Here is a 13,510-nt window from a genome sequence, read left to right on the forward strand (position 1 = left end):
GGTTAGGCTCCACGCTTTCACTGTGGAGGGCGCAGGTACAGTCCCTGGTTGGGGAACTAAGATTCTACAAGCTGCACAGCGCCACATGACAAAAACAAAAGAATAAATTTAGAAAAAAAAATTTTTTTTAAATTACCTCTGCACCCCCAACCAATTTTTGTCCTATTAAGAATGGGGGAGGGCTTCCCTGGTGGCGCAGTGGTTGGGAGTCCGCCTGCCCATGCAGGGGACGCGGGTTCGTGCCCCGGTCCGGGAGGATCCCACGTGCCGCTGGGCCTGCGCACCCGGGAGCCTGTGCTCCGCGGCGGGAGGGGCTGCGGCGGTGAGAGGCCCGCGTACCGCAAAAAAAAAAAAAAAAAAGAATGGGGGAATGTGGATTTTTTAACTAGTGCCCCAGGTGATTCTTATCACTAGGCAAGATTGGGGAACACAGTGTGCCTTTAAGGTATGAGGTATTTTTTATGCCCATTATACAGAGAGGGAAATGAGTCTCAAGGAAATTAGATGAATGGTCCAGATCACTCAGCCAGGAACCAGGGAGCCAACCGAAGTCCGCTCCAGATTCTGTCTTCATATACAATTTTTAAATTATCTAATGTTAGGCAAAACTAATGTATGGTGTTTGAAGTCAGGATAGTGATTACCTTTGAGGGAAGGTAATACCAGGAAGGAGACAAAAAAAGGGGTTCTTGGGGCTGGTAAAAATGTTCTGTGTCTTGACCTGGGTGCTGGTACACAGGCATGTTCACTTTGTGAGAATTCATCAAGCTGCATATTTATGATATGTGTATTTTTCTGTATATTATATGTCAAGAAAAGTATATACAAAACAAATATATGTTTTAAATGTATACTCATTTTATTCCAAAAATGCATCTCTTTCTACTACATGCCAGCTTCTCAAACTTTAGAGTGCATCAGAATCAGCTGGAGGGCTTATTAAAACCCAGATTGCCAAGTAACACACCCAGAATTTCTTAAGTCAGGAAGTTTTGGAATCAGGCCCAAGAATTTGCATTTCTAACAATTCCCAGGTGATGTTGATGCCTAGGGATCACATTTTGAGAACCACTATGCTGGGTGGACTATGATATCCTAACCTTCTTGCTCATACCAAGGGTAGATTAGCTGTGATCTGGGAGGTAGAACCTAGCAGAATTAATGTCAGGCTTCTTCAGAGGCACGTAGATCAAGGAGGAGCTAGTTCTGACTATCAACATGTTACTTCAGGGGTTTTAGGGAAATCCCCTGAACCTCAGTGGCCAAATCTCTAAATAGGAATAATAGATACTACCTCCTAGGATGTTGTGAAGATTCTAGGACATCTAGGGTAAGTAGTTAGTTGGTGGTTCTCCAAGGAGAAGCTGGGTTGGTAAGGGCAGAGAATTCCAGCCTGGGCATTTCCTCATCTCCCATGCTGTGTGGCTCTGGCTCCCAAGTTCCCTGATCCAAAAGCCAGTCTAGTCTTGGCCTGGTCAGAATGTAGGACTGGTGGCTAATAGAGCCTTGAGCCACCTATACCCTCTTCTGCCTTGGACAGCCAGGTCAAACTGGGACAGGACCCAGACCTGCTACAGCAGGGGCAGGAAGCCTGGGAGAGGCCCCCACCAGCAAGGGAAGGAGTTTCCCAGGCCTTTGGAGAGAGAAGGAAGCAGGGATGAAGAGCTGGAAGGAGTGGGGAGAGAAACCCCAGCAGCCCACATGCCACCTGTCACTTACTGGCTTTCCCTGCAGAACACTTAGTCACACTGCTAGTCATGCTGCTGTCCCCCATTTCCCTGGAGCCATTCTGCATTCAATGCCAGAGGAAGGGAAACACTTGAAAAGTGGCAGAACTGTGTGTTGATGGAGAGAAGACACTGCATGGGGCTTGTGGGAGCCTCAGATCTGGATCCGAAGAAACCACTGAAGACCTGAGGTCGTGGCTCATCATTTTCCCTCTTTAAGACTGTTTTGTTGGGATTTCCCTGGTTGTCCAGTGGGTAAGACTCCACACTCCCAATGCAGGGGGCCTGGGTTTGATCCCTGGTCGGGGAACTAGACATGTAGACTCTCAGCTGCGGCATGCAACTAAGAGTCCACATGCCACAACTAAAAGATCCTGCATGCCGCAACTAAGACCCGGCGCAGCCTAAATAAATAAATAAAATTTTTTTTAAAAAAAGAAGTGACTTCCCAGGTGGCACAGTGATTAAGAATCCACCTGCCAAGGCAGGGGACACAGGTTTGAGCCCTGGTCTGGGAAGATCCCACATGCCACGGAGCAGCTAAGCCCATGTGCCACAACTACTGAACGTGCACTCTAGAGCCCGTGAGCCACAACTACTGAGCCCACATGGCCCAACTACTGAAGCCCGAGTGCCTAGAGCTCGTGCTCTGCAACAAGAGAAGCCACCGCAATGAGAAGCCCGCGCACTGCAAGGAAGCCCCCACTTGCCGCAACTAGAGAAAGCTCACGTGCAGCAGTGAAGACCCAATGCAGGCAAAAATTAAATAAATAAATAAATTTATTTTTTAAAAAGGACTGTTTTGTCATCTGCAAAATGAGGTACACAAGTTCTGTCCCTAGGCACCTCAGTCCCTCCCTCCCAGGTACTGTTGCCAGATTTAGAAAATAAAAATGTAGGAAGGGGCTTCCCTGGTGGCTCAGTGGTTGAGAATCTGCCTGCCAATGCAGGGGACACGGGTTCGAGCCCTGGTCTGGGAGAATCCCGCATGCCGTGGAGCAACTGGGCCCGTGAGCCACAACTGCTGAGCCTGTGCGTCTGGAGTCTGTGCTCCGCAGCAAGAGAGGCCGCGATAGTGAGAGGCCCGCGCACCGCGATGAAGAGTGGCCCCTGCTCGCCGCAACCAGAGAAAGCTCTCGCACAGAAATGAAGACCCACCACAGTCAAAAATAAATAAATTAATTAATTAATTATAAAAACCCCAAACAACACCAAAAAACCAAAATGGTTCTTTAAAAAACAATAAGTAGGATGCTCAGTTAAATCTGAATTGCAATAAAAAATTAATAATTTTTTAGTATAAATATGTGACAAATGCTGCATGTATAAATATGTGACAAATGCTGCATGTAACATTCTTACACTAATTTTTTTTATTGTTTATCTAAAATTCAGATTGAATTGGGTATCATGTATTTTATTTGGTAACCCTACTTCCAGGGCTTTATACACTTTCTCCATTGGGGTAGTGAAATTAAATGCCTCCAAGGACCAGTAATAAATAGCCATAAAAAGTGCTCAGCACCTCCTCCTCCAGTTTTTGGGAGGATTTAGATTCAGAGGAGCATTTGCAGGACTGAAGAACTCCCTGAGATAATATAAAGCATGCCAGAGCTTCTCCTAGTCTTGTTCATTATCCTCAGTACCTCTTTTCTTGCTCTCAAACATGAAGTTGTCCCTCTCCTAGGAAAGCCCCATTGGCCCATAGCTACAGATTGCAGACCAGAATCACTTCTTGCCCACAGTTCTCACTGGAAATGTCTATCCTAAACTGAATTATACCTGTCTTTAAAAAAAAAAAAAAAAGTCATGCCTGCAAATTCCTCAAGCAAAAATGGAATCAAGAGACAAGCATCTAGGTCACATTATGCAAGATGGAAAGGTGTCATCAGACCAGAAACTCCGGGGAATCTTAGAACTCAGCCTTGACTCATGTAAACTTCAGAGGCGGTAAAGGCTGCAATTAGAGATATAGGAACATGTGACTTTGTTTTCAGTCCTGGAGGACCTTCTAAACTTGGAGGGAGGAGGGGCAGGTCCTGAAAGGTCAAATGCTTCAGTCACGTGTGTTCAGGCTGCTTCCTCAACTGTGAAACAGGACTAAACTCTTAGGGTTGTGGAGAGGATAAAATGACAGAGCATTAACACAGTACAGGACCATAGTAAGTGTTCAATTAAAATTAGTGCTTGATTTTTCACACGAGGCAGCTGTGTGCCAAAGAGGTTTGGGGACTTGCCTGAGATCAACTAGTAACTGGTGGAGCAGGATTCAAATTTGGTCAGCCTGATTCTAGAGCCCTCACTCTTATCCTTTAAGCCAGTATCTTCCAAGGGGTTGTGGACTGATGATGCACACAAAATGATTTTAGGTGGTATACCAAAAGTGGCCATAAAAAAACAAACAAACAAATAAAACAAAAAAATGGCCTCCCTGGTGGCACAGTGGTTAAGAATCCACCTGCCAATGCAGCTGACACAGGTTTGAGCCCTGGTCCCAGAAAATCCCACATACATGCGACAGAGCAAATAAGCCCGTGCACCACAACTACTGAGCCTGCACTCTAGAACCCATGAGCCACAACTATTGAGCCTGCGAGCCACAACTATTGGGCCCACGTGCCACAACTACTGAAGCCCGGTCACAAGTATTGGGCCCATGTGCCACAACTACTGAAGCCCACGGGCCTAGAGCCTGTGCTTTGCAACAAGAGAAGCCACGACAATGAGAAGCCCGCGCACTGCAATGTAGAGCAGCCCCCGCTCGCTGCAACTAGAGAAAGCCCACGCACAGCAACGAAGACCGAACACAGCCAAAAATAAAAACAAATAATTTAATTAATTAAAAAAAAACAAAACAGGTGTTGGCCTTGTTCTCAGCTTTTGTGTTTTTCTTTTTGCAGACGCCGCCCTGCTCTCATCAACCTCTGGCCTGCCATCTCCTTGAATCCTAACACCATGCCTTCAATTAAGTTGCAGAGTTGTGATGGAGAGATATTTGAAGTTGATGTTGAAATTGCAAAACAATCTGTGACTATTAAGACCACGTTGGAAAATTTGGGAATGGATAATGAAGGAGATGATGATCCAGTCCCCTAGCCAAATGTTAATGCAGCAATATTAAAAAAGGTCATTCAGTGGTGCACCCACCACAAGGATGGTCCTCCTCCTCCTGAGGATGATGAGAGCAAAGAAAATCGAACAGATGATATCCCTGTTTGGGATCAAAAATTCCTGAAAGTTGACCAAGGAACACTTTTTGAGCTTATACTGGCAGCAAACTACTTAGACATCAAAGGTTTGCTTGATGTTACCTGCAAGACTGTTGCCAGTATGATCAAGGGGAAAATTGCTGAGGAGATTCGAAAGACATTCAGTATCAAAAATGATTTTACTCCGCAACAGTAAAGGCCACAACAGTGAGAGGCCCGCGTACCGCAAAAAAAAAAAAAAAAAAAAAAATGATTTTACAGGGCTTCCCTGGTGGTGCAGTGGTTGAGAGTCCGCCTGCTGATGCAGGGGACACGGGTTCGTGCCACGGAGCGGCTGGGCCCGTGAGCCATGGCCGCTGAGCCTGCGCGTCCGGAGCCTGTGCTCCGCAACAGGAAGGGCCACGGCGGTGAGAGGCCCGCGTACCGAAAACAAAACAAAACAAAACACACACACACAAAAAGTTGGCATTGTAAATAAAACAACTTGCAAAAATTTGTCCGAAATAGAAAACAACAACAACAAAAACTTTTCATTATGAAAAATTTCAAAGATACATAAAAGAAAAGAAAATAGTATAATGGATTTCCAGCTTCAGCCAGCTTCAAATAGCAACTCATTAACAATAGCTTTCATCTATTACCTCTGCCGATGGCTTCTTTTGAAGCAAATGCCAGACATCATATTATTTCATAGGTAACTATTTTGGTAGAATTTGGTATGGTAATTTTTAAAAATTTTATTTTATTGAAGTATAGTTGATTTACAATGTTGCATTAATTTCTCCTGTACAGCAAAGTGATTCAGTTATACATATATATGCATTCCTTTTCATATTCTTTTCTATTATGGTTTATCACAGGGTATTAAATATAGTTCCCTGTGCTATACTATGGAAGCTTGTTTATCCATTCTCTATATAATAGTTTGCATCTGCTAATCCCCAACTCCCAATCCATCCCTCCCCCAACACCCTCCATACAAAAATCTCTTAAAACTTGATAATAAGAAGACAAACAACCCCATTTAAAAAGGGGCAATAAGGACTTCCCTGGTGGTGCATTGGTTAAGAATCTGCCTGCCAATGCAGGGGACATGGGTTTGAGCCCTGGTCCGGGAAGTTCCCGCATGCTATGGAGCAACTAAGCCGGTGTGCCACAGCTGCTGAGACTGCACTCTAGAGCCGGTGAGCCACAACTACTGAATCCCATGCACCTATAGCCCGTGCTCCACAACAAGAGAAGCCACCACGAACAGAAACCTGTGCACCGCAATGAAGAGTAGCCCCCACTCACTGAAACTAGAGAAAGCCCCCGTGCAGCAACAGAGACCCAACGCAGCCAAAAATTAATTAATTAATTAATTAATTAAAAAAAATTTTAATTAAAAAATAAAAAAGGTCAATAGATATGAACACATTTCACTAAAGAAAGTACAGGAATAAGCACATGAAAAGATGCCCGACATCGTTAGCCATTAGTGAAAAACAAAATAAGATGCCATTTTATACCCACCAGAGTGGTTATTTAAAAAAAAAAAACAGACAATAACAAAGTTGGCAAGAGTGTGGAGAAACAGGAAGTCTCATACTTTGCTGGTAGAAGTGTAAAATGGTACAGCCACTTTGGAAAACAGTCTGTTGGTTTCTTAAAAAGCTAAGCATATATTTATCATATGGCCCAACAATTCCACTTCTACATATATGACCCAACAATTCCACTTCTATGTATCTACCCAAGAAAAATGAAAAAAATGAATGCCAATGACTTGCATGTGACTGTTCACAGCAGCGTTATTCATAATAGCCAAAAAGTGGGGGGAAGAAACTTAAATGTCAATCAATTGAAGAATGAATTTTAAAAACGTGCCATATCCATACAATGGAATACTATTCAGTAATAAAAAGGAATGAGCTATTGATACATGCTGTGTCATGAATGAACCTGAAAGCCATTAAGCTAAAGGAAAGAATCCAGACACAAAAGGTCACATATTGTATATTTAATTCCATGTATTTGAAATGTCCAGAAAAGGCAAATTTATAGAAACAGAAGGTAGATGAGTGGTTGCCTGGAACAGGAGGTAGGAATGGGAATTAACTCATGTAAATGACCATGAGGGGTCTTATTAGAGTGATGAAGATGTTCTAAAAATAGTTTATGATAATGATTGAAAAACAATAAATTTACTACAGATCATTGAATTGTAGATTTTATGGTATGTCAATTATACTTTTTATAAAGTTGTTTTAAAAAACACATACACCACTTGTTCCAGCAGTTCCATGTCTAAGAATTTATCCTTTAGATAAATAGGCAAGGAGCAAAATAGCAGATGAACATGTGATCCATCATAACATTGTTTGTAATAGGAAAAGATCGGAAATAAGGACAAAGTCCATCAGTAGGGGATAAGATAAATTACGGTACTAGAAAATTATGCTAGCCTTAAAAAAAAAAAAAAGGAGCAAGGCAGATCTACATGTACTGATATGAAACCATCTCCAATTTATTTAGGAAATAAGGTCTAAGCATTTGGTCAAAAATAAAAATGAATAGATTACATATTCATTTGCTTGTATATGCATAGCACATCTCTGGATGACACAAAGGAAGAGAATAAGATTGTATATCTCTTAAAGAAATTGAGTGGCTGGGGGACAAAGTAGGAGGAAAACATTTTCATACTTTTTAAATAATGTATCAGATATCTATATTAGCTATTTGAAAAATTTTAAATTAAAAAATTTTTAAAGAATTAACTAAAATCGTTAAGTTTTTTTTTAAAGTGGGTTGATTTAAAGAAAAATATGAGTAAGTCTCATCACAGAGTGTATACAGACAAGGACAAAGTACTAAGGTAGGGTGTGGACAAGTGTGGCTGGGAGCCAGCCCAGGGCCATCCATCACAGCTGCCTGGGCCTGCCTGTCTGGTGGCTCCACACCTCACTCAGCCTGGCCTGAGGCTAGAGAGGGACAGAAGCTGAGCCCTGATTCCTGAGCCTTCCAGACACTGCACAGCACAGTGGTCATGAAAGTTGTCTGGTATTTGTGACTGCTGCCTAGGAGGGTCAGAATGGGCTCATGTCACAAGCACAGAGTTCCCAGGCTGCATACAATCCTGCTGCCTCCAGGGATGGTCAGGCCACCTGGGTCTTTTGGACACCCAGGGCCATCCCTCAGTCCCAGAGAGTGGAAAGAGGAAGAGCTTTCTCCCACTCCTTTGCAGTTGAGGTGTAGAGGTCAGGAATGTGGAGTCAACCTGATTTTGCTGCTTATTTGCTGTGTGACCTCAGGCAAGTCACCTAACTTCTCTGAGCTTCCGTTCCCTCAGTTGTAAACATGGAAATGATACTTTTAGAAATACATATAGATGAAATAAAGCAATATACCAAGAAAAGTAAGGGAACAAAAAAAAAAAGTAAAGGAACAACCCCAATGCTATCAATAGGAGAATTAATAAAATTAATTATGCTATGTTTATACATATAGTAATAAAAAGAACAAACCATTACCACAGGCAAAAGCATAGATGAATTGCACAAACATAACAATGAGTGACAGAAGCCAGACAAAAAAGAGTACCCATCAGGAGAAGTGTACTTTTTTTAATGTTTAAGAACAGGCAAAACAAACATAAGGTGATAGGGATAAGAATACTGGTTACCCTAGAGCAGGAAGAATTAGCGGGGAGGGGAGCCTCCCTCATGAGGGAACCTTCTGAGGCATGGGAAATGTTCTGTATGTTGATCTGGTTACACAAAAATCTGTACATACACACATATAAGTTTGAATTGTACACTTAATATTTGTGATTTTACTACATATACATGTTATAATTCAATAGGCATTTTTAAAAATAAAAAAGAGAGGGAATGATGAGCATAATATTCAAGATGGTTACCTTGGTCAGGAAAAGAGTTGGGTGGGGAGGAGGGTATAGTGTTAGATGCAGGTTATTGTCAAGGCTCTGCATTTTGTTGTGGGGTGGTGGATTCACAAGTGCCTATATCATTACTTTAAAAAATTAAATAACTCAAAAATAATTTTAAAATAATACAAATGATACAGATACCTGACAGGGTTGTAGGGTGTATCAATCGGGATTCTTAACTGCAAAAAAAAAAAACACATTGGGGCTTCCCTGGTGGCGCGGTGGTTGAGAGTCTGCCTGCTAATGCAGGGAACACAGGTTCGAGCCCTGGCCTGGGAGGATCCCACGTGCCACGGAGCAACTGGGCCCATGAGCCACAACTACTGAGCCTGCGCGTCTGGAGCCTGTGCTCCGCAGCAAGAGAGGCCGCGATAGTGAGAGGCCTGCGCACCGCGATGAAGAGTGGCCCCCGCTTGCCGCAACTGGAGAAAGCCCTCGCGCAGAAACGAAGACCCAACACAGCAAAAATACACAAATAAATTAATAAACTCCTACCCCAACATCTTAAAACAAACAAACAAACAAACAAACCAACTCTCCTGAGTTTGAGCAGAAAAGAAATTTATTAAAAGATGTTGGGTGGCTCATAGAATCTCCATAAGAGCCTGAGCACCAGACCTGGGGGCTGTGTACTGTTAGGAACAACTCTCAAAAATCACCCTGAGGATTCCAGCCAGGAGAGACGCCACGGTCACAGTTGCAGGGAACAGACACTACAGCTTTCTCTGACAACCCTGAGCTCTGGGTTCTATCAGCAGCTACTACCCTCACTCCTCTATGCCTCATTTGTGAAATAGAAACAATATTTTATTTATATTTTTATACATATGTTTATTTATTTAGGGGTGTGTGGACATGTATGTGAAATCATGTGTGTAAAGGGCTAGTCCAGATGCCAGGAACACTGTAAGCGCCTACTCACTTAGGGTTAGCAATAATAAGGTCACATGGCAGCTGGCAGGACTACTTCTAGAATGCAGGTAAGACACCCCCAGAGATTCCAAGCAATTCTTGGAGGAGACTTGATAGGGGATGCCAGGTTGCATTGGCAGATGGAGGCCAGGAAACACGGAATTATTTTGAAAAGTTATTTTAATGAGACTGTGCTATACTGGTACAAAGGCTGTCTTGTCCAATATCTTATTTAATTTTCATGATTTGCAAAGGACAAGGACTGTGGAAGCCAGAAATATTCTGGATTGACTCCAGCTCTGCAACATCCCAGCTGTGTGGTCCTGGACAAGTGATGTAATCTCTCCGAGTCCCAGTGCTCTCATCTGTAAAATGGGGACAATAATGAGATGTCGTGAGGACCAAATGAGAGAAGATATATGCCAAGCTTGGCATAGAGTGGATGCTTGACAAAGGTAATAGAAACAGGTGTTGTTATTTTCATTTTCACTATCATTTCTCCTACAGTCCATGTAAGAAGACGGTGTAGCCGTGAGACAGACTAGGCCATGAACAGCAGGATCTGGAACTATAGACTCAGCTACCAGGGTAGAACAAATTCTGGAGACAGCCAGCTAAAGGTGAGGAGAAGTCCACTACAGAGGGAAGCATGCAGGATTCAGAGATGATGGGGGCAGGTGACTGGGGTAACCCATTCAGTCGTTGGCATGAGGTGGCCTGGTACAGGAGAAGAGACAGAAGCAACTCAGAGACCCATCCCCAGAGGCTGAACTCACTGATTCAACAGTAGAATAATAATTTGACCCAGGCTCTGAGGTTAGGTAGAGCTGGCTTCAAATCCCAGCCTCAATGCCAAGATCACTATATGACCTTGAGAATGTTCCTCATCATCTCTGACCTCTGTTTCCTCCCCTGTGGAAAGACTGATTGTCTTACTTCTCACTTCTACTCCTGTCATCCTTCTAGAATGATTGGTTCAACATGAGAGCCTTCCTTGGTCTCATTTCCAGTGACCTTGGTCTCCCAGGGTCATATCTGCACACCAAGTCTGAACCCTCAATTTTCCTTTACCACCTCCTCCCTTCCGTCCTTGAACTCTCTGAGACCACAAATTCTGAGGACCAAAACTTCACCTAGTATTTCCATTGTCACTATGTTTTTTTCTTTTCTCAAATCTATAGGATCTGAAGTCTGTCCTCTTTTTCATTCTTTTTTTTTTTCAGTAGAAGTATGGTTGATTTACAATGTTGTTCATTTCTGCTTACAGCAAAGTGATTCAGTTACTTTCTTTTTCATATTCTTTTCCATTATGGTTTATTGCAGGATGTTGAATATACATAGTTCCTGGTGCTATACAGTAGGACCTTGTTGTTTATATAACAATATATAAAAAAAATTAATATTGGTATGGCAATTTTGGAACTATTGCATGTATCATGTAGGATAAAGCAAATAAGTAAATATGTTACTATTAGGAATCAAAATTTTTCATAAAAGGGAAAAGAGATCTGAATATAAAGTCAAAGAAGTTCAGAAAAAACATTTATGAGTTGGAAAAAATATATAACCTCATGATTACATATATATTCATTCCTAGAACATTCCAATGAACAGGAGGGCCTGGAAGTAATTATAAGTCAGTAGCGATGAGCATAACTTGAGCCCAAATCTTATTCTTTAAAATTGGCCTGGGCTCTTTGGAGAAATGGCTGATTCTAGAGCTTGCAGGGGAAAACTATAAGCAGAGTCTGGAACATCTTGTTATGCCAAAAAATATGAATGCACTCAGGATTAATAAGAGTGTGTCAATAGGAAACAAAAAACAGCTCGAAGAGGCTTTCACTGACCAAATTTGGGACAATGTGAGTATTAACAATAAAAAATGAATGTACTTAATTATAAAACATTGAATAAATAAAAATCTATGAGTTTATAAAATAACACAGAGAGACGCAGAACTCACTTGCCACTGTTGGAAATGACTATTTTTTTAAATAAGTAATTGCAGTTAAGTGTTTATTTATTATTGTTTTTTAAATATTTATTTTATTTATTTATTTGGTTGCAGCGGGTCTTAGTTGCAGCATGTGTGCTCCTTACTTGCGGCAGGTAAACTCTTAGTTGAGGCATGCAGGTGGGATCTAGTTCCCTGACCAGGGAGCAAACACGGGGTCCTGCATTGGGAGAGCGGAGTCTTAACCACTGCACCACCAGGGAAGTCCTGGAGATGACTATTATGTTGGCTCTTTACTCTAATTATTGGTTATTAAAAGGAAAGAGATAGGCTTCCCTGGTGGCGCAGTGGTTGAGAGTCCGCCTGCCGATGCAGGGGACACGGGTTCGTGCCCCGGTCCAGGAAGATCCCACACGCCGCGGAGCGGCTAGGCCTGTGAGTCATGGCTGTTGAGCCTGTGCGTCCGGAGCCTGTGCTCCGGAACGGGAGAGGCCATAACAGTGAGAGGCCTGCGTACCGCAAAAAAAAAAAAAAAAAAGGAAAGAGTTAAGCATTTCACCTGTGTTCTTAGTAGGACCTGTAATTCATTCTTAGGAGAAAGGAAAACTCTTCCTTGTAGACGAGTGATACTTGGAACAGGATAGAAAGCCCAGAGATAAACCCACACACCTATGGTCACCTTATCTTTGATAAAGGAGGCAAGAATATACAATAGAGAAAAGACAGCCTCTTCAATAAGTGGTGCTGGGAAAACTGGACAGCTACATGTAAAAGAATGAAATTAGAACACCGTATACAAAAATAAACTCAAAATGGATTAAAGACCTAAATGTAAGGCCAGACACTATAAAACTCTTAGAGGAAAACATAGGCAGAACACTGTATAACATAAATCACAGCAAGATCCGTTTTGACCCACCTCCTAGAGAAATGGAAATAAAAACAAAAATAAACAAAGGGGGGTTTCCCTGGTGGCGCAGTGGTTGAGAATCCGCCTGCCAATGCAGGGGATGTGGGTTCAAGCCTTGGTCCAGGAAGATCCCACATGCTGCAGAGCAACTAAGTCTGTGTACCACAGCTACTGAGCCTGCGTGCCACAATTACTGAAGCCTGTGTGCCTAGAGCCTGTGCTCCGCAACAAGAAAAGCCACTGCAATGAGAAGTCCGTGCACCACCATGAAGAGTAGCCCCGGCTCAGCACAACTAGAGAAAGCTGGCGCCCAGCAACAGAGACCTAACACAGCCAAAAATAAATAAATTAATTAATTAAAAATAAATAAATAAATAAGTAAATAAACAAAGGGGACCTAATGAAACTTAAAAGCTTTTGCCCAGGGCTTCCCTGGTGGCACAGTGGTTGAGAATCTGCCTGCCAATGCAGGGGACACGGGTTCGAGCCCTGGTCTGGGAAGATCCCACATGCCGCGGAGCAACTAGACCCGTGAGCCACAACTACTGAGCCTGCGCGTCTGGAGCCTGTGCTCCGCAGCGAGAGAGGCCGCGACAGTGAGAGGCCTGCGCACCGCGATGAAGAGTGGCCCCCACTCGCCGCAACTAGAGAAAGCCCTCGCACAGAAACAAAGACCCAACACAGCCAAAAATAATAAATAAATACATAAATAAAAATTAAAAAAAAAAAACTTTTGCCCAGCAAAGGAAACCATAAACAAGATGAAAAGACAACCCCCAGAATGGGAGAAAATATTTGCAAATGAAGCAACTGACAAAGGATTAATCTCCAAAATATACAAGCAGCTCATGCAGCTCAGTATCAAAA

The 13,510-nt window shown here is 42.7% G+C and overlaps 1 pseudogene; it reads left to right on the forward strand.

Moving 5' to 3' along the window:
• The first annotated feature begins 4,618 nt into the window (after positions 1-4,618).
• On the forward strand, positions 4,619-5,132 carry LOC132505833 (S-phase kinase-associated protein 1-like; annotated as a pseudogene).
• Positions 5,133-13,510: the final 8,378 nt, after the last annotated feature.

The sequence above is a fragment of the Lagenorhynchus albirostris genome, chromosome 15 (assembly GCF_949774975.1).
Source record: "Lagenorhynchus albirostris chromosome 15, mLagAlb1.1, whole genome shotgun sequence".
In the NCBI taxonomy this organism is placed as follows: Eukaryota; Metazoa; Chordata; class Mammalia; order Artiodactyla; family Delphinidae; genus Lagenorhynchus; species Lagenorhynchus albirostris.